At 35.1% G+C, this 21,291-nt stretch overlaps 1 protein-coding gene across 3 annotated transcripts in view; it reads left to right on the forward strand.

Moving 5' to 3' along the window:
* The first annotated feature begins 246 nt into the window (after positions 1-246).
* msn (serine/threonine-protein kinase msn) overlaps positions 247-21,291 on the forward strand; it is a 120,974-nt gene continuing 99,929 nt past the window's right edge. For all 3 annotated transcript variants that reach the window (XM_089090479.1, XM_089090480.1, XM_089090481.1), the window contains exon 1: positions 247-592. The gene's annotated coding sequence lies outside the window, so the exon portion shown is untranslated. The remainder of the gene's footprint in view (positions 593-21,291) is intronic.

Consider the following 21,291-nt stretch of genomic DNA (forward strand, 5'->3'; position numbering starts at 1 on the left):
GAAACTTTTCTTTTTTTTCAAACCGTTCATCAGACATGAAGCCACGGAAAACACTAAAAAGTGTAATTGTATTTTTCCATTTTCTATATTCTATTTTTCCATCTTGTCTGTGAAAAGCGCAAATTTCTGCCACCAAAGGCTACATCGAGATTTTCGTTTTCAATTCAATTGTAGGGATTACATACTTTCTGTTAGTTATTTCATTATTTAATTACCATGTTTATTTATGTATGTTTTGATATTCAAGGTGTGAAGTTTAATTATTTTTAGACAGCGATGTTTTGATCAGATTGTGTGGAAGTTCACCATGGAAATAATATTTTAACTTAGTCAACACAATCCCAGTCAATTTTTTTAGAAGTGGTTTTTGGAGTTAGCCTTGGCTACCCAAAGCTACTTGGCCTAGGCTCTTCATCCTAGCTAACCCTTTAGCCTACTCAACTTTGATATGCTTTCAAGATATAGGTCTAGCCTATAATTAGCCCAGCCCTGAAACTGTGAATGAAAGCACATTGGTCTATTGCCTACCTCTGGAAGGCTGTTAAGGAATTGGCCTATCATACTCAGAATTTTAATCTCCACACAAATTCAGGTAAGTTAGGCTAGGTCTAGCTGGTAGATTGAAGACAAAAGTTGGTAATTACTTAGGGACTGATCACTTCTAAAATAAATGTGCTAAAGAAATAGGTAAATATTTACCAAATCATATTATTGAGTAACAAACAGGCTAAAGTGAATATAGGCTACCACTCAGTGCCTTTTTTATGCTCTTTCCAAATATAGTAATCATTTTTGTTGAAAATTAATTTTACCCCCATCCATATATATACCAATTCAGGGTATATATTTGCACATTCGGGGGGTGGGGGCAAATTTTATTTATGATGTAAATGAGAGATAAGTTTAAACTTTACCCTCACCCCCCTAATGTGCAAATATATAGGCTACCCTGAATTGGTATATATAGGGGTGGAGTAAAATTCATTTCTTAAAATAATGATTAGGCCTATTATATTTGGAAAGAGCATAAAAAAAGGCATCAAGTGTTATATTCACTTTAGTTGTAAGTCAATAATATGATTTGGTAAATACTTACCTAAAAATGGCCTAAAAGTATTAGGCTACCACTAGATGTAGGCCTAAATATTTAGGTAAATTTCTACCAAATCATATTATTGAGTTAGGAATAAAGTGAATACACCATTTGATGCATTTTTTTAGGCTGATTACAAATATAATAATCATTTCTGTTGGAAATGAATTTCAGCCCCCCTTCTTATATATGCCAATTCAGGGTTAGGTTAGGTTGTAGAAATATATACCCTAAATTGGTGGTAAAGTTCTATAAAATCATATTATTGAGTTAGGACTAAAGCTAATACACCATTTGATGCCTTTTTTTTTATGCTTTTTAAAATTATAATAAGACTATATCTTGTAACTTATTTTCATCAGACCCCCCCCTTATATAGCCTATTCCTAACCTAACCAGTAAAGTTCTACCAAATCATATTATTGACTTACGTGTAAAGTGAATATACCACTTGATGCCTCTTTTTATGCTGATTATGAATATAGTAATCATTTCCATTGGAAATGAATTTTAGCCCCCCCCTATATATGCCAATTCAGGGTATATGTTTCTACAACCTAACCCTGAATTGGCATATATAGGGGGGGGGGGCTGAAATTCATTTCCAATAGAAATGATTATTATATTCATAATCAGCATAAAAAAAGGTATCAAATGGTGTATTCACTTTATTCCTAACTCAATAATATGATTTGGTAGAACTTTACCAATATTTAGCCTAGTGGTTTAAGTCTTGGGTAGCCTAATGTTTATATTAATGGACTATTTAGGTAGCTAAGGGTAATTTTTTTGCAAATCACATTATTGACTTACAAATAAAGTAAACAAACTAATTGATGCCTTTTTTATGCTCTTTCCAAAAATAACAATCATTTTTGTTGGAAATGAATTTTACCCCATCCCTATATATACCAATTCAGGGTATATATTTGCACATTAGGGGGGAGGGTGTTGGTAAATTTGGTAAACTTTTACCAAATCTTGTTATTGACTTACAAATAAAGTGAATATACCACTCAATGCCTTTTTTATGCTCTTTCCAAATATAATAATCATTTTTGTTGGAAATGAATTTTACCTCCACCCCTATATATAAATCAATTCAGAGTATATATTTGCACATTAAAGGGGGTGGGGCAAACTTTATTTGTGATGTAAATAGGAGGTAATTTGAAATTTTAACCCCATCCCCTAATGTGCAAATATATACCCTGAATTTGTATATAGGGGTGGGGGTAAAATTCATTTCAGAAAAAATGAGTATTAGATTTGGAAAGAGCATAAAAAAAGGCATTGAGTGGTATATTCACTTTATTTGTAAGTCATATGATTTGGTCAAAATTTAAGGTAGGCCTAAATGTTTTGCAAATCATATTATTGACTAAGAAACAAACTTACCTCTATGGTCAGAATTGCATCCTGAACCCAAATTCAACATTCATTTGTGTTGGAAATAAACTCCCATGGGATACCACCAGATAGCTAATAGAAAATAGTACAGTTTGTATATCAAGGAAAAAGCCTTAGCCAAGCATTTTTTATAAAAATAAATGTCTAGCCAACTAGGTGGCTAATAGGAATAACAGTGTATATAAATGAAATCTTTAAACTAGCCAAATGGTTGGCTATTAGATCTCACCTATATATACATTTCAGCCTTAATTAGCCAACTAGGGTAAAGGTACTGATGATTTGACAGTTTTTGTAAAAAACCAGTTTTTCTACTCCATAAGTCCTAATTTAAAGACTTTCGGTTTGAAAAGGGTTTCAGTATGTAGGAAAAACATCTTTAAATTTAACTGTTTTATGAGAAGTTTGAAGTTTTGTCTGGAAAGGGTACAAAACTCCAATTTTCCGAAGAGCATTTTCACCTAAAAATTTGACGACAAAAAAGTTACCTGTTTTCAACACAAGTCGGAACCCAATTCAACACCTGTATTGGGTGTTGAACCGATGATTCGACAGTTTTTTTAAAAAAAACAGTTTTTCTTCTCCAGAATTCCTAATTCAAAGACTTTTGGTTTGAAAAGAGTGTTAGTATTTAAGGAAATCATCTTTGATTATGACTGTTTGATTGAATGTTTCAAATTTTATCTGAAATGGGTATAAAACTCCAAATTTCTAAAATTAGAGCATTTTCACCTACAAATTCGACACAACAAAAGAAGTTACCTGTTTTCGATGCAAGTTGGAACCCAACTCGACACCTGTCTAAATAGTTCGAGAATGCCTCTGGGCAGAACCGAGTGTATTGGACATGTATATTCTTGTTTCTTTATTTTTCTTCAAATTCATTGGATGTATAAAAGTATAAAAGAATGTTCAAAAAGTAGAGGTAATAAAACTAACAAAATTGTTTCAAGTATGTATTAGTTAGTATAACAAAATCGGTACAACAAATTTTAATATACATTATTAAATACAAATAGTATTTAGCATAACAAAATTGTTTCACTAGCATTTTAGAAGGGATAGGGTCTAGGAAAACAGGAGTGGATTTCAAGAAATTTAAGAAGTTTCTTTGATTTAGTGGATTTTATTTTAACATGCAGATTCTTAGTTTCGTCTAAAACATAGGCCTACGCGTCATTTTGTATAAGATTTTGTATTTGATAAAATTTGTATTTTTAATTTGGATGAAGGATAAATAAGGGTATAACCTAAAAAAATCTGGGGGGGGGGGCAAAAAGAGGTCTGGGGGGCAACTGCCCCCCCCCCAGCCCCATAGCAATTTATGCCCCAGCATGGTATGAGACCCAGCGGCAGTTCCTCAGATGATGGGAAAATCCAGTGTCTCTAAGTAAAACTTCAAAGTTAAAAAAAAAACCTTTTGTTCAAATGTTCTTTCATCTGAAATATTATTAGAAATAATAATCATCAAAATCTCTTGTCGCACAGAAAGCACCCGCAAATTTGACAGCTATGATGCCTATGGTTTCATCCGTGGATCCTGGAATTTCAATACCTATTATTTCTCATCTGTTTTACATGTTCTGTGAAGTTTTGACAAAGTCACCTATATTTCGACAGGGCCTGTTGCTGTCAGTCCAAAATTTCGACAAGGTTACTACAAGATATTCGCCAAAGAAATAAATCCCTTGATAGAAGCCGATATTTACGCTTGAATGCGGCTGAAGGAACATTTTTAGTCTGCCTGGTATTCCACTACATTGAACAAGAATTTTTGACACTTGGAACCTAGTTTTGACAATGCAATTTCCGTCACCATTTTCATTTAATTTTATCAAGGAAAAGCTAATGTGGCTACATTTCAGAAAAGATCAGATGTATCTTGACACATTGGCGCTTATCCCAACTTTTTCTTTCAATAAAAAAACAAGTAATGACAGTTTGAACATTACATGCCTGAAAAATTGTTAGAAGCTCCTTTTGTGTCAAAAACAGGAAACTGACCAAATTGAATGTTCTTTTCTTATCTGGGTGTACCAGATATAGTGTCTACGTTTTGCACCGTCGAAATATAACGACGGCTCCAAGAGATGGCGCTCAAAGTCACGGCTAAGCAGAGCTATCCTGTTTTGAAGGAAAATTTTGACAGTTGTTCTCGAATTGCACTGTCAAATCATTGGTGCCTTTACCCTAGTAAGCTAATATTAGAATTGTATATAGGCTACACCATTAAATTAGCTAACTAGTTGGCTATTAATATCCCAAGTATACATAAACTGTATATTAAAATAGCCAACTAGTCAGCTATCAATAAAGTTTTTCCAATACATTTGTGGAATTAGCTTAACTAGTTGGCTATTGAAGTCTCAGCTATACACACATGTTAAGATTAGCCAACCAGTTGGCTATTAGATCCCATATATATATATATATGTTATATATATAACAGGCAACTTTCGCAGTACAGGCAACTTCTGCCTGGCCCTCCTCCGCTCAGTTGTCTTGCGCCAAGGACCAATCCAATCCTCCTACCTATGCTGTTGTGCTAAAAAATTGCCTGTCCAATCTTTCATCTCCACTATTAAGAAAAGATTTTATTGATAAAATATGTCCTGAAGCTGCAAATGATATTTCAGAGGTGAAATGTTCTTCAACAGAATGAAAAATTGTCATAAAAAGTAAACCTACTGCCTCCTCAATTGCTGACCAGATGAAAAAGTTCCAACCTGGCCTTTTAGCCTCTGTTAAATCTCCCGCCTTCATTGGTGTAATAAAAGGCATTCCGACGGAAATGAATGAAAAAGATCTAGAGAAAATTATTCCAAAGTGTGTCAAAGCTTTGCAGTGTGGCAAGTCACGTGTCTACAAGATTTATTTTGAACAACGGAGTGATCTCGATTCTTTTCTGAAAAACTCTCTGAAGGTGGGTTATGAAAAGTTAACTGTCCAGAATTTCATATTCATATCTAGACGGTGTTTCAGATGCCATCAGCAAGGACATTTTGCTGCTGATTGTAAGAACGCAGAACTGTGCTCTCACTGTGGTTCCTCGGAGCACTCTTCCACAAGGGATAATCCATGTGTTCGGAACATGTTTTGCATTACATGTAAAGAGTTTAATCACACATGTTACAGTATCAAATGCCCTGGCAACGCTCAAACCGATAAACGGGCAGCTAAGTAGATTAATGGATATTCGTTTTCTCTCTTGGAACATTAATGGTGGTCTTATAAAAAAAAAACCTATTCTTGAAAATATACTTCGTAATCATGATATTCTTTGTTTGCAGGAACATTTCCTGACCAACCACAGCCTTAGTTTACTTGACATTAGTTCCACTTTCAAAACTTTCTCGGTTGCAGCTAAACGTAGTGCTTCTAAAGGCAGAGCTTCCGGTGGTATTGCTACTTATGTAGCATCGAATCTTAATTCTAGTGTTTTCTTTTCTTGTGATAGTTTTTTAGCTGTTCGACTAGTTGAGTGCGTAATAATAAATGTGTATTTACCCACAGATTACAAAGATGAAGATTTGGAGAGAGATTTCGCTTTTGCAGTTAGTAAACTTAGCTCTTGTCTTCGTGATGTCCTTAAACTGAAAATCCCGTGTTTGATCGTAGGTGATTTTAATTGTGATTTAAACTGCGGGTTGTCTTCAGCTTCTATCCATGCTTCTTTACTATTAGGAATATTTGGTGATGATTTTAAAGTTCAACAGAAATCTGCTCAGTTTACTTACATTCATTCTTCCTCTTGCACATCTAACTTCGACCATGTTGTGTCATATAACCTTGATATACCTTGTGTTGAGGTAGTTTCCAATTTTCAAGTTTCAGACCATCTTCCTATTGCTTCTAGTTTCAAACGAGAAGCTTCTCAGATTCCAGTGTTACAGGCTTATACTGTTCACCGGCACAGGTTGTATACTTCTCGCGATTGGAATAAAATTGACACATCTCAGTACATCAAAATTTCAGATAGTATCCTAAACAAGATCCGAGTTCCATTTCATCTTCTGCAAAAGTCTTCTAATAAAGACATTAATGAGGTTAGATTAACTCTTGATATATATTCCGCAGAAATCTGCCATGCACTTTTGTGTGCTGAAAAAAGCGCAGTTCCTCTTAAAAAAATACGTGTTGGTACCCAAGGTCCCGGGTGGTCAGGAAATCTAGTGTTGCCTGAAGCTTGCGACCGTGCTAAATTTTGGTATAACTTATGGAGAGATTGCCTATGCCCCCGTCAAGGACTAGTCAATGAATTGAGAAAAATGACAACAAAACGTTTTGCTAAGGAACTTGCCCTTCATCGATCTAAAATGCAGACACTTTATTCTGAGAAGGTCAGGAATTCACCTGATCTTCTGTGGAAGCTATTACCCCATACTATCTCCTCCAATTTGCCAGACCCGAATGATATTCCTTTGTCCGAGTGGATATCCCATTTTTCAAATGAATTTTCAGAGCCTGATCCTGTTTTAGAGTCACAATTTTGTGACGAGCTCTGTAATTTCATTGATGAATCTCCTAACCTTGATTTTGTTGTTACTTGTAACGCTGTTATAAAAGCCATATCCCAACTTAAAAAGAAAGCTTCTTGTGGGATAGATAAGGTGAGCACATCATCATCTCTACACATCATTAATGGAAGTTATCTATAGGTGCGTCACCTCAGCCTTCTCATGCAAATGATATTTGTTACAGGTATTGTTCCATCCTCGTTTTGCATTGGTGATCTGTCTCCAATTCCCAAAAAAGGGAAATCTGAGCTGCAATGTTCCTCTTTCTATCCCATCACCGTATCTACTACAACATGCAAACTTTTTGAGCTTCTTTTTCTTGATGAGTTAAGACAGAAATGTTACGGTCCCCCATATCAGTTCGGTTTTCAGGCTAATCTTGGCTGTTCTCATGCTCTTACAGCAGTTTTTACTGCCCTCGCCGACGCTGAATCTTCGGGAGAAAGTATGATCCTTGCCGGACATGACGTTAGACGAGCGTTCGATTCCTTAATTCATTCGTCCATGCTTCTTCATATGGCAAGGCGAGGCGTAAACCGATCAGTTGTCCGTGTTCTCAGGGATTTATATAGGAACCTAAAAGTGCGTTTAAAACTTCCATCCCGTTTTTCCCTGCAGTCGGCTCTTCATCCTTCCCTATATTATTGCATTAATTCTCGTGTGAGGCCAAACTCTTTGATTCCCTTGAATATGCTTGTGAATCTTCACTACCCCATCCTTGTTAAGAAAGGGACTAGACAGGGAGCTATCACTTCCCCAACCCTGTTCAATAATAGTGTCCTGGAAGCGCAGGCAAAGTGTCTTCCTTCATGCATTCTTGGGAGAATAGATGTGTCTCTTATTTGTTATGCTGATGACATCCTGAATCTCAGCCGTATGATCCAGCGCATTGAGCAGAATTTCAAAATCCTCAAAGATGAATATTCAAAAATTGGTCTGTCTTTTAATCCTGAGAAAACCAAAGTAATCCTTTTCAATTGGCGAAATCCCTCTACTCCTCATATAAATATGGACGGTTCTCTGGTTAAACCCTCAGACCATATTACATACCTGGGCCTCCCAATTGGCAGATCTATAGGCCACACACGTCGTTTGCTGATTTCTCACGTTGAGCGTAAAATTAGCATTTCTTACGCTGCAATCATAAAAAGCAAACTACGTTTCAACCGTTATATTCTAGCATCCATTTACAACGCCACAGCCCTTCCTCATATGATTTACATTGTTCTTTACTGGAAATTCCTTAAAGTAACAGATACAAAGCACCTACAATCAATCTTGTTCAGATTTGCTAAGTATATTTTACATTTGCCCCCTTGGATAACGAAACCGCAAAATTATTCATTTGTATAAGCTGGCCGACCCTAGCATTAGAGTTAATAAATCTCTGTCCCGTTTTCAAAGCAAGTTTAATCATCCATGGTCAACAATTTGTTCACAATAATTTTTTTTTATTAATGTAATGCATATAGTCACTGTTCGTATTAATGTAATGAAGAGTTTTCTTTTGTCATGTGTTTGAATTTTTAATGTGTGTTTGTGTCCTTCTTTTTCTTTTTTTTTTTTCTTTTTTGTTTTTTTAGTGATTACTCCGTCTACTTTACTTTTTTACCTTTTAACGTGCAATAAATGAATAATAATAATAATAATAATAATATATATATATATATATATATATATATATATATATATATATATATATATATATATATATAGAATTAGCTTACTAGTTTGCTATTAAAGTCTCATCTATATACATATGTTTAGATTAGCTAACCAGCTGACTATTATATCTCATGCATAGCCTATATACTCTTTGGTGTAAATTAGCCACTAAGAGAACTATAAATACTTTATAGAATTAGCTAAGTTGGCTATTAATATCCCATGTACATATAGTTTAAAATAATAAACTAGTCAGCTATTGAAGTGATTTAAAGTGCCATTAACTTAGATTTTCTCTTTCCCATCATTTTACTATGATTAGGCAGGAGGGTTGGGGATGTGGAATTTCTTGCTTTCTGCTCATCATCTCTACATAATATTCAGACTACTTGGCTAATATCAAACCACTTTATGTATAAACATCCTAAAAATAGCCAACCAGTTGGCAAGTGAAAAACAGTTGAAGTACACACAAGAAAATAAAATGGTGAACTGGTTGGCTACAGGAAAGGAAATTAGCAAAGTATGATTGTCTTCCAACAAGAGCTAACAAATTTTTTAATAGAGGGGGAGGCACAAGGGTGTTGATTGTATTTTATTTAAGCAAAAGGGGGTAAGAGGAGGGTTAGGAAAAACAGGGTTAGAAAACCAGTGGCCAGTATTAATAAAAAATGTGATCATTTTAGCAAAATGTAAATTATAATTGATTTGAAGTGGTAATTAATTTAGATTTTTCTTTCCTATCATTTTACTATGATTGAGCAGGAGGGGTCAGGGATATCAAATATCTTGCTTTCTTTTCATCATCTCCAGATAATATTTAGACTACTTGACTAATATCAAGACAGATATCCATGTCAGAGCTATATAAAAAATGTAGCTTATGTATAGAAAAAATTAATCTTTTTTATAGGGGAGGGGGGGTGAACAAGTTGGCTGAATTCAGTTTTGGGAAAGAAAGATGTACAAGAGCATTAGCAAGCCAGGATTGACTACCATAAAGAGCAAGTACACTTGCAAATAGTTTTCTTTTTGAAGGGAAGGGGGTATCTGGTGGTATTCCCATTGATAAGCCACTTCCATTACTCAAATCACTAAATTCAGCAAGAATTCTTCTTCAAATCCATCATACTTGGATATACATACTGTAAAAAAAATATTGGGGGAAATTGAATAAAAAGGGATAATGCACTTTTTACTGAAACAAAGCAAGAATGCACAGTATCTTGAGATTTTTGAAAACAAATATTGAAAGTAATGGTAGATTTTTTTGAGTAATTGAAAGTAATTGAGATTTTTGCATGTTGAGAGTAATGGGGTAAATATTCTGCTAGTCTTCTTCCATTCAGCAAAAAGAATATATTATTGTTAAAGTTTATTTCCCTTACATTAGGTCTTCAAATTGGAAAGGCTTTTTTTCAGCCACTTAATTTAAAAGATAAGACAGCTAGGTAATGGTTTTTGTTAGTAGCCTATAGTAGAAATAGAATTGTTGAAAAAAACAATTGTACTGAGGTAGGTTTGCTCTACCTCAACAGTTTAGGACCTAGTGGTATCTACAGTGTCCTCTAAGTTGTCTCAACTTCCGTCAGCCCAATTATCTGAATCTGATGTTCATTGGATAGCACATTCTGAGTGACATTGGTGCCCCCCCCCAGCACAAGTAGAAAGACTTTCTAATAGCCATCAGCTATCTGGTAGCCGCCCCCCTCCTCTTCTCTGTACCATCAACTGAATTTAGAAGGCAAATTATATGGAAATCCTTTGAAATAAAAGGATCAATTAGTTTTTATGGAGATAGTCCTAAGGAAGATGGCATAAAGCACAAAGCTCTAGTTGAGGAGCTGAAATGCAGAACAGCTAAGGGAGAAGCAGACTTGATAATCTGTAATGGTGCCATCATTCAAAAAAACTTGCCAGTTAGAGTGATCCCCCAGACCGCTCCAATATCCTGCTAATGTACATGCCTCCTTCTACCTCTAATAATTGTTTAAATGTTTATGGACTTGCATCACCTAATTCTGTCTCTCAATGGTGTAGTAGTGAATACAATAATAATAGTTTCCTTTCTGATGCTGACACTTCTCTTGTTTCTTCAACAACAGCTTGTTTAACTGATGTTTCTTACTTGTCGTTTCATAGTGTTGCATCCAATAACCTTACCAGTCCCTTAGTTCCTGCATCTACGCTGATTCCTACCTCTCAGGGGATGAGATTCCTTAGCTCCAGTGTTGATATCCTCCCTAATAAGCTTTCTGAACTCTCATTTTGTATGAAATCTGAAGGAGTGGATGTTGCTGCAATTACAGAAGTTTCACCAAAAAATACATTGTCAGTTTTAACTCTTGATGAAATGAAAATTGATGATTACCAACTGTTTTATAATCTGAATTCCCCACTCTCCCACCGAGGAGTGTGCCTTTATATAAGAGATGGAGTAGAAGTTATTCTCATTCAATTCTCTGAATTCTGATGGAATTGAGTCTGTATAGATTAGATTACAGAATCAAAGAACTTCAATTGTTGTGGGTGTTGTTTATAGAAGCCCTTGTGCTTCATGTGTTATAGACTCAGAATTAAATTTGTCCGCCATGTTGTCTCATATGATGGCAAACTTTTCCAGCTATGATCTTGTCGTTATGGGGACCTTCAGTCTTCCTGAAATTCAATGGATTGACAGATCTGATTATTGTGATAGATGTTATCCTTTTTTGTCTGCCCGCTTTCGCAACTCCCTCTGTCAAACAATAATTTCACAGCCTACTTATTTCAGGAAGGGCAAGTCTCTAACATTCTTGATCTGGTTATACTCAGTAACCCTGACCTTCTTATTAAGAATGTTATAACCACACCTGTTGATAACAGTGACCATGTTGTAATTATTTCAGAGTTATGTCTACCTACCATTCAGCCTTCCTCTAAGCAACAAAAGTATGTTAACTACAAAATAGTCTCTGAAAAACTTGCCAACATCAACTGGAAAAAGCTTATTACTGATGATATTGAGGAGAGTTCATCAAATGTAAAAACATAAATTCTAAATGTTGAAAAGTCATGCACAAGAATTTTTCAGGTAAAACAGGCAGAGTTTACCTATTTTGACTACTAAAATTAGTAAGCTAATCAATAGAAAACACAGAGTATGGAACCATTATAGAAAAAATAAGCACCAAAAATTATCTAGTCTTCAAATCCTTTTGTAATCAAACAACAAACCAAATACAGGTGTTGAAGAGAAGGTTTGAGGAAAAACTGGCAGAGGAAGTTAAGGTTAACCCTAATTCTTTCTGGTGTTATGCCCCTCAAAAATGTAGCAGCAGACGCACAACCCCAGATATCTTGCATGATAACACATCAGTTACAAATCCTAACCTAAAAGTTGGAATTTTCAGACACTATTTCTCTTCTGTTTTTTTGTCCAGTCCTAGTATTGTATATCCTACACCTCCCTTATATGATGTATCACATAATAAGGAACCAATTATGATTACAGATACTCTGGTTCTAAAGGAACTGACATCCCTCAAACTGAATAAATCTGCTGGCCCAGACAGCATTCACCCACGTATCCTACACAAATGTCATACAGTCTTGTGTCGTCCTCTTTCCTTGCTGTTGAAATTATCATTAAATCTTTCTAGACCCTCACAAGATTGGAAAATTGCACATATCTTTCCTATTTTTAAAAAAGGTAGAAAGGACCTTGCTGAAAATTATAGACCCATCAGAATGACATCAGCAGTTGTTAAGGTTCTCGAAAGAATAATTAATTCTGCAGTTGTTAAACACCTTGAAGCAAATACTTTTTACACAGTTCAAAACATGGTTTTTGTTCTGGAAGATCTGTTGACACCAATCTCCTTGAATCATACGATCACATCACCACGTTGCGTGATATGGGGGTGCCTGCTGACATGATTCTTTTTGACTTTTCTAAAGGTTTTGATGAAATGTGTAATAATCGAATTGCAATTAAATGGCGTACAGTTAAGCTTAAGCAGAAAATCTCTGTTCAGGATCTTACATATTCTTTACTTGCAAAATCAATGTATTCAGTTGTTTTATGACTCAGAAGATTATATTGTTTCTTCCTCAATGTGTGTTCTGAGTGGAGTTCCTCAGGGAAGTGTCTTGGGTCCTACATTATTTAATATTTTCATCAATGATGCTCCTTCCATTATCAGTAGTAATTCAACTCTTTATGCAGATGACCTGAAGCTTCTTGCGCCAGCTTTGTCCTGTGTAGATCATGCCCTGCTACAAAATAATTTTCATCTGCTGGGAAACTGGGCTGAGGCCTGGCTTCTTGAATTCAGTGTTGCCAAGTGCCATATCATTCACTTTGGCAATCAGAATCCATGTTGCTCTTATGTTTCTTAGGCCACCCACTCTTCTCTGTTAATAATGAGCAAGATCTTGGTGTCACTATTGACAACAAATTAAAATTCAGCACACATGCTAAGAGATCTACTGCTGGGGCTAGTTCAACCTTGGGTTTGATTAAGCATACCATCTCCACTCGTTCCTCTAAAGTCATCAGTCTTCTTTTTTAAGGGACTTGTGCATCCTAAGCTTGAAATTGGAATGCCACTTACCTCTCCATATTTTAAAAAAGATATAAAAGTTCTTGAAGATGTCCAGAGACATGCCACTAAAGTGATATCTGGTATGCAAGAGTTTTCCTACCTGTAAGACTATCAAAGTAGAATCTCCTTACACTTGTTTACAGGAGAAATAGAGAGGATGCCATTTTAGCCTTTAAGTTACTGAGGGCTAATATTCTCCCAGCATTATTCCCTACTCTTAGCACCAATTCAAAAACTAGAGGTCATCAACTGAAACTTGTCAATCAGTCTGCAACATCTAGAGTCTGTACTCAATTCTTCTCAACACGTATTGTCAACAATTGGAACAAATTATCTAATGAAACTGTTACTGCTGAATCCATTGGTTTTTAAATGAAGGCTAGATGCTAAGTGGTCCTCCAAAGAGTGTAAACTCAATTGGGATGCTATCAAAGATGGAGCAGCACCTGGTCACCAGTGATTCTTGCATACAATTAATCATCATTCTGGAGCTCTACAAGGAGAAATCCTTAATTGCTCCTAGCTGCAATTTAAGGTAAAACATTGCCAAAAACAATGTTAGCCAACAAATCACAGAAATTTAATAATTTGGTAGGACTTTCAAAAACACAAAGAATAAACAGTGAGATACCCAAATGCTTAGCTAATTCTGCTATGTGGGCTATTAGAAACTGTTTTGATGACTAAATTTTTGGCTGCTTCTTGCTGAAAGATATGTATAGTTGAGACCTTAACAGTAAACTTTTTAGCTAATTCCTCAAGTATATTAGAAATTTTAGTAATAGTTGACTATTTTGCTATTTTAAGCTAAAGTTTATATACACATGGGATATTAACAGCTAACTGGTTGTCCAATTCTATAGAACATGCGCAGCTCTCTTGTTATGTGAGTACTTGAATTATCCATGCTGAATTGTAGCCTATGTAAAAAATGAGACCTAATATCCAGCTGGTTGACTAATCTAAACATGTATATACAGCTGAGACTTTAATAGCAAACTAGTTAGCTAATTCTACTGTCTATTAGAAACTTTATTGATAGCTGATTAGTTGGATATTTTAAACTAAAGTTTATGTATACATTGGATATGAACAGCCAACTACTTATCTAGCTCTATAAACTATATATGGGTTTCTAATTAGCTGACTAGTTGGCTAATTCAGGCTGAGGTGTATATATAGGTGAGATCTGATAGCCAACTGGTTGGCTAATCTAAACAAGTGAAACTTTAGAAACTTTGTCAATAGCTGATTAGTTGGCTATTTTAAACTAAAGTCTATATATACATGGAATATTAATAGTGAACTAATTAGCTAGTTCTGTAAAGTATATATGGTTCTCTAATTAGCTGACTAGTTGGCGGATTCAGGCTGGAGTGTATATATATAGGTGAGATCTAATAGCCAACTGGTTGGCTAATCTAAACATGCGTATATAGCTGAGACTTTATTAGCAAACTAGTTAGCTAATTCTACTGTCTATTAGAAACTTTATTGATAGCTGATTAGTTGGATATTTTAAACTAAAGTTAGCTAGTTCTATAAAGTATATATGGGTTTCTAATTAGCTGACTAGTTGGCTAATTCAGGCTGAGGTGTATATATAGGTGAGATCTGATAGCCAACTGGTTGGCTAATCTAAACAAGTGAAACTTTAGAAACTTTGTCAATAGCTGATTAGTTGGCTATTTTAAACTAAAGTCTATATATACATGGGATATTAATAGTGAACTAGTTAGCTAGTTCTATAAAGTATATATGGTTCTCTAATTAGCTGACTAGTTGGCTGATTCAGGCTGGAGTGTATATATAGATGAGATCTAATAGCCAACTGGTTGGCTAATCTAAACAAGTGAAACTTTAGAAACTTTGTTGATAGCTGACTAGTTGGATATTTTAAACTAAAGTTTATATATACATGGGATACTAATAGCCAACTAGTCAGCTAATTCTATAAAGCATATAAAATTGTCTTATTAGCTGACTAGTTGGCTAATTCACGCTGATGTGTATATATAGGTGAGATCTAATAGCCAACTGGTTGGCTAATCTGAACATGTGTATATAGCTGAGACTTTAATAGCCAACTAGTTAGCAAATTCTAAAGTGTATTAAAAACTTTATTGACAGCTTACTAGTTTGCTATTTTAAACTGAAGCTTATATATACCTGAGATCTTAATAGCCAACTAGTTGGCTGATTTCACAAGTATATTAGAAAGTTTATTGATAGCTGACTAGTTGGCAAATTTAAAGATTCTTGTATGTACATTTTCATCAATTTTAGCCACCTAGTCAGCTAAAAAAATTATATATATAATGATTGGCTAAGGTTCTCTATATATAAACTATGCTATTTTATATTAGCTGTATGGTAGATATCCAACCCTCACTCCTATAGGCTATATACCAATTCAGGGTATGTATGTGTACATTATGGTTGGGAGTGGGGGTAAGGCTCATTTCTGATGCAAATGAATATTAAATTTAGATTCAGGGTGCAATTCTGACTATAGAGAAAATTTGAACTTTACTCCCAACTATCCCATTGTGGAAATTTATACCCTGAATGGTAAATTTGCAGTGGGCTTTATAATTTAGCTAAGATGAAAGCGAAAATGCCTTTTTTATGCTCTTTCATAGTTCAATAATTGCTTCTGAGGCTAATTGCATCTTGAGCTCTTAAAGGGCCCCCAAAGGTATTTCATTTTTGTAACCATGCAAAGAAGTTATCAACACTAGTTAAGTTATTGAAAAGTGGTTAAAAACATATCACTAGTTTATAAATAAGTTGTTCAAGAGTAATATGTTCCAAAAATGCTTATTTATAACAATTCAAACCTCATTTATTAGGTAACTCAAATATGGACCATCTCAAGTTTTTCAAATGCTTTCAACAAAAATAGCACTGAGTTTTGTCATTTGAAACTTTGCTGTTGACAATTCAGGGTATATATTTGCACATTGGGGGGTAGGGGTGGTAAATTTGCAGTGGGCTATATAATTTAGCTAGAATGAAAGTGAAAATCCAATTTTGGTTTGATCAGGCCCTTTAAGAGCTTGGTGATCCAAGCTGGAGATCTACTGCAGTATGTTCGTTTTATTAAACCGAGAGTTTGTTTGACACTGGCTACTATAGACTGTGCATGAAAATTAAACCTGAGCTTATCGTCAACCAAGACTCCCAGATCTTTTTCATCATGACTACATATGAGTGGCTGTTTTGAACCATTTCTGGATTCCATAAAATACTAGCATAGAGGGTTGTTTGCTCCAAAATGACTGATTCTGCATTTCTGGATATTAAATTCAAGGTGCCAGGATTTTTGCCCACTTTGACAATGCATCAAGATCAGCCTGGATGGCTATGGCACTTTGAGGATCATGAACAGGACCAATGATTTTGGAATCATCTGTATACAAAAAAATTTTATTCTCTGGGATTGAAGGTGTGTCATTGATGAAAATATTGCCAGATATGGCACTTAGGCCTTGGCTACTCCTTTTTTTGACAGTGAACAAGCAGCAGAAGAAAAGAGTAAAACTATAAAATTTATTGAGCAGGCCTATGTATAATTTAGGCTAGCCTGTATATTTAGGTTAATCTATAGGCTATAGTTAGCCTAACAGAGCATGTAACCCCCACCCCCTAATGTGCAAATATATACCCAGAATTGCATCATGAATCCAAATATAACATTCATTTGTTTTGCAAATGCACTTTACCCCACTCCTTAATATAATGTTCTTTTATACAGTAGCAGTTCTAGGCCTCATAATCTAGGGGGAGGGAAAAATATACCATAGGAATGTAAAAATATGAAATAAAAGGAATTTATTGATATAAAATCTGGGGGATAGCTGTCCAGGTCTAGAACCTCCACTGCTTTCAAAATTCAATATTTGATTCTGGGGGAATTACATTTTGAGCCCTTAAAGGGTTAAAAGGGATCAAAATAGCCCATAGTAACCAGAAGTTTAAAAATGTGTAATCTAAAACAAACTTGGCTAGTGAGAAAAGATTGCCATTTTTAGCCGATTCAGTGATGGCAATTATTTTCATAGTCTTAATAGTAAAATCTTAGTATGAAAACAAATTAGGAGAATTTTTTAAAAAGAGCCAGAAACCCCCTAACAAATGACACCACTTTTGCTGTGATGTTGTTTTTGAGGTATTTTAGGCTCTTTTCAAAGTTTGTTTAGAAACATGTTTTAAACTGTTGGTTTCCTTAAATTGCACTTGCTAGCAATATGGATGAGTCCAGTGTACACCAGTTAGTGATGATAGGGCTTCAGGACATCAGCTTCATCCCATTGTGTGAGCCATAGTTTGGTCTCCCATTCCTTATCAAGATTTGCTTTGAAACTGTCAACAGGTGGTGAACTCACTGTTGTTTTGCTCAGATTGTTCCAAAGGCTTATGATGTGGTTGGAGAAGAAATGGTTCCTTTTCCTTGTATTAGCACACTTCCGAAAAAGCTTTGCTGAATGACCCCTGGTTCTTAATGATTGGACAGGCTGGAATAAGTCTTTGTCATCAGACTGGAGCAGTTTGTAAGTCATTATCTTATCACCTCTTTGCTGATGGTATGTTAGAGTTGGTAGCTTAAGGCACTGCAGTCAGTATGCAAACTCTTTGTCTTTGAGCCCCTTTATGCATTTAGACGCCTGTCTTCGGACAGATTCGAGGGCCATCTGGCCTGTTTTATTAATTGGCGTGGCAACACACATTCCAAATTCTAATCTTGGTCTCACCAGGCTCTTGTAGAGTTTTGTGATTATTGCTGGGGGTCTACTTGTCGTTGTGCATTTGATGAGACAGAGAGTTTGGTTTGCCTTTGCTACTGCAGCTTGGGTGTGGCAGTTGAAATTAAGGTCTTCATCTACAACAACCCCCAGATCTCTTTCAGAGGTGCTCTCAGAAAGTGGTTGTCTCACACCAACATTTTCTGACATAGAGTATTGCCATTGTGGGTTGTTTCTTCTGTAATGGAGAACCTTGCACTTATCTAAAATAAACTTGAGCCTCCATATTTTGGCCCATTTGCCAAAGCTCTCAAGATCTGACTGTATTGAGGTCACACCTTGCTGAGTTCCTACAGGACCAATGAGCTTCAAGTCATCAGCATACAGGCTAAGTTTGCATGTAACGGTTCTTGGAGCATTGTTAATGAATACATTGAAGAGTGTAGGTCCTAAAACTGTTCCTTGAACAACCCTGCTTAAGACCTCAGCTGTTTCTGAGTAGTAAGCTCTGCCACCTTTGCCAAAAACTCTGACCTGCTGCTCTATTCCCTGTTGGAAAGACATGATCCAGACCACCGCACCCTCTTCAGTTCCAATTACCTTCAGTTTCAAATGAAGCCTTTGATGGCAGACTTTATCAAAGGCTTTAGCAAAATCTAGCAAGACCATATCTACTGGGAGACCTAGGCTGAGGATCTCAGTTATGTTATTATATGAGTCAATCAGATTGGTTTTGACTGATCTTCCTGGTCAGAAACCATGTTGTTGTTTTGATAGGTTATTTGTGATCAAGTGTCTAAGAACAGCAGTGTTGACAATACCTTTTAGGATTTTCCCAACAGCAGATGTAATACTGATTGGCCAATAATTGCAAGCTTTGCTCTTGTCTCCTCCTTTATGTTTTGGCGAGATATGGGCTACTTTCCAGTCCATTGGTATGACTTTGGTGTCAATAGATTTCTGGAAGAGTCTTGAGAGGGGCATTGCCAGTTGGGAATGAGCTTCCCTTAAGAGTTATGGATGTATGGCATCTGACCCAACAGACTTATTTGGATTAAACTTTTAAGCTGAGATTTGAGCTCAGCCTGATCCACTGTTATTAACTGACATTTGAGTGATGATTTTGTAGCATGGCAGGGTTGGCAGAAGGGCATTGTCTTCTTTTTGTTATGGTGTTTTCTTTTATTTTGTTATGTATTCTAAGGGCTATATCTTTGACCCTACATTTATATCAATTGCCTTATTAATTTATTTTGATTATATATGCAAAGAGTTGAATAAAGATATGCAAAGCAGATACAGTTTAATATGGTCAATACCCCCTGCAGTAAATTTTCCCCATATGTAAAACAATGGTAGTATTTTTGAATTTGAAAGTACAGTTTTATTAAATACCAATTTCAGAGAGCTTACTGAAAAAGTAATTTTATTATTCTAGAAGTACAGCATGTCAGATAATGGAATCCATAATCAGTTAACCTATTAATTGAAAATCAAGAAAAAGTAAATAAGTTTACCAGAAATAACTAAATTATTTGTATTGAGGGGTCATTATTTCATTAGTGCAAAAATACTAAGAGGACCATGGGGGGTGGGGGGTCAAATCTAAAACCTAGCAGTTGAAAACTAAAACCTAAAAATTAATCAGTGTACTCAGCCACTTCTTAAAATTTATAGGTAATTGGATGAACAGCATAGTAATACATAAAGGATGGACAGACATATATTCAATTTTGAATATAAAATTCAGTTTGTTTGATTTTGTAACTAGAAAATTATGATCATAACATTATTTGAAATGATTTCTAAAAGTGGATAACAATGAGATGGAACGTGTTAGGCCATAATCTGATTGGTAAAAACATGCTGCATACTATAAAGTAAAAATCTTATTGTTTTAGTGTTTTATTTTAGTTTTTTATATATCAATAGGGCTATACATGGGACCATAATAGGGGGGAGGGGGTGCATTGTCAGATAAGCAACCATAATATTTAGAGATGGCTAAATATAAGGAATCCAATGATACCAGATTAGTTTGTTTCCTTCAGAAGAGATCAGCCACTAAATACTTACCAGTGCAGTAGGGTACCACTAGATTCCTGTTTCATGCTTTCCAAATGCCATAGTTGCTTTTCCAATAATGACCCCCCCCCCCCCCGCCATGATGCTCCAAGATATAGCCCTAGGAATATAGAAAAACAGTAAAAGAAAACACTAAAAAAAATGAAATTTTTACTTATTTTATGTAGCATGTTACTGTTATTTGGATTATCTTGTTTCCTTCCATTGCTATTTACTATTTAAAATCATTTCAAATAACATTATATCTAATATTGCAGTCAATCCAGGCAAATCCAAATTTCATCAATTTGAGATTGCAGAAACATATTTTAAGTAAGAACCTATGACATATCACAAGATTCAGTTAATAAAAAAACTATTTTTAGCTTTATATCTAGGATGATTGGTTGGGGTGCCTTGCCAGAAAAGTGGCTATGATATTTCGAAAGAGTATAAAATAAAAAATCTAATGTTACTAATCTTATTTATTAGTATATTTCCTTCAGAATGCTAACCACTAAATATTTATCTTCCATTGTTATCCACTTTTCAAAAAATTTCATATAATAGTTCTGTCACTTATTGCAATCAATTACAGAAAAATTAGGTTTCATCAAGTTGAGACTAAAGAGGCCCATTTTAACAAAGAACCTATGACATATCACACAATTCAATTAGCAGAGAAATATATTATTAGATTAGGTCTATATCATGGAACATCTGGGGTGGGAGGTGTATTGTCAGAAATTAACCATAATATCTGGGAAGAGCATAAAATAATAAATCTAATGGTACTACTTTTATTTTATTAGCATGTTTCTTTCAGAACTGGTTAACTATTAAATATATACTTGGAACCAGCCTATAGCCTATCTACTGTGTCTTTGTTTCTAGGGCTCTGACAGCTGCATAGAGGACAGGTCTATACCTATCTAAACTTCAAGAAAAAAATTGTTAGGCATTGTATGTATCATATGCAATGCATCACAAGGTAAAAATAACAAATTAATACATTATTTAGGGATATATTGGGACCATCAAGGGGTTTTTGTGGGATGCATTACCACAAATTTGGATAAGTGTAATAAGTGTTTGAAAAAGTGTAAAATAAGGAATTTATGTCCACTAATTTATTTTATCAACATATTTCCCTCTGTAGAGCCAATAATATAAAATGTTACCAAGCAGAGGCATAGCTGGGTTCCCAGCAC

The sequence above is a fragment of the Artemia sp. Qi Xiang Cuo genome, chromosome 6 (assembly GCF_049724085.1).
Source record: "Artemia sp. Qi Xiang Cuo chromosome 6, ASM4972408v1, whole genome shotgun sequence".
In the NCBI taxonomy this organism is placed as follows: Eukaryota; Metazoa; Arthropoda; class Branchiopoda; order Anostraca; family Artemiidae; genus Artemia; species Artemia sp. Qi Xiang Cuo.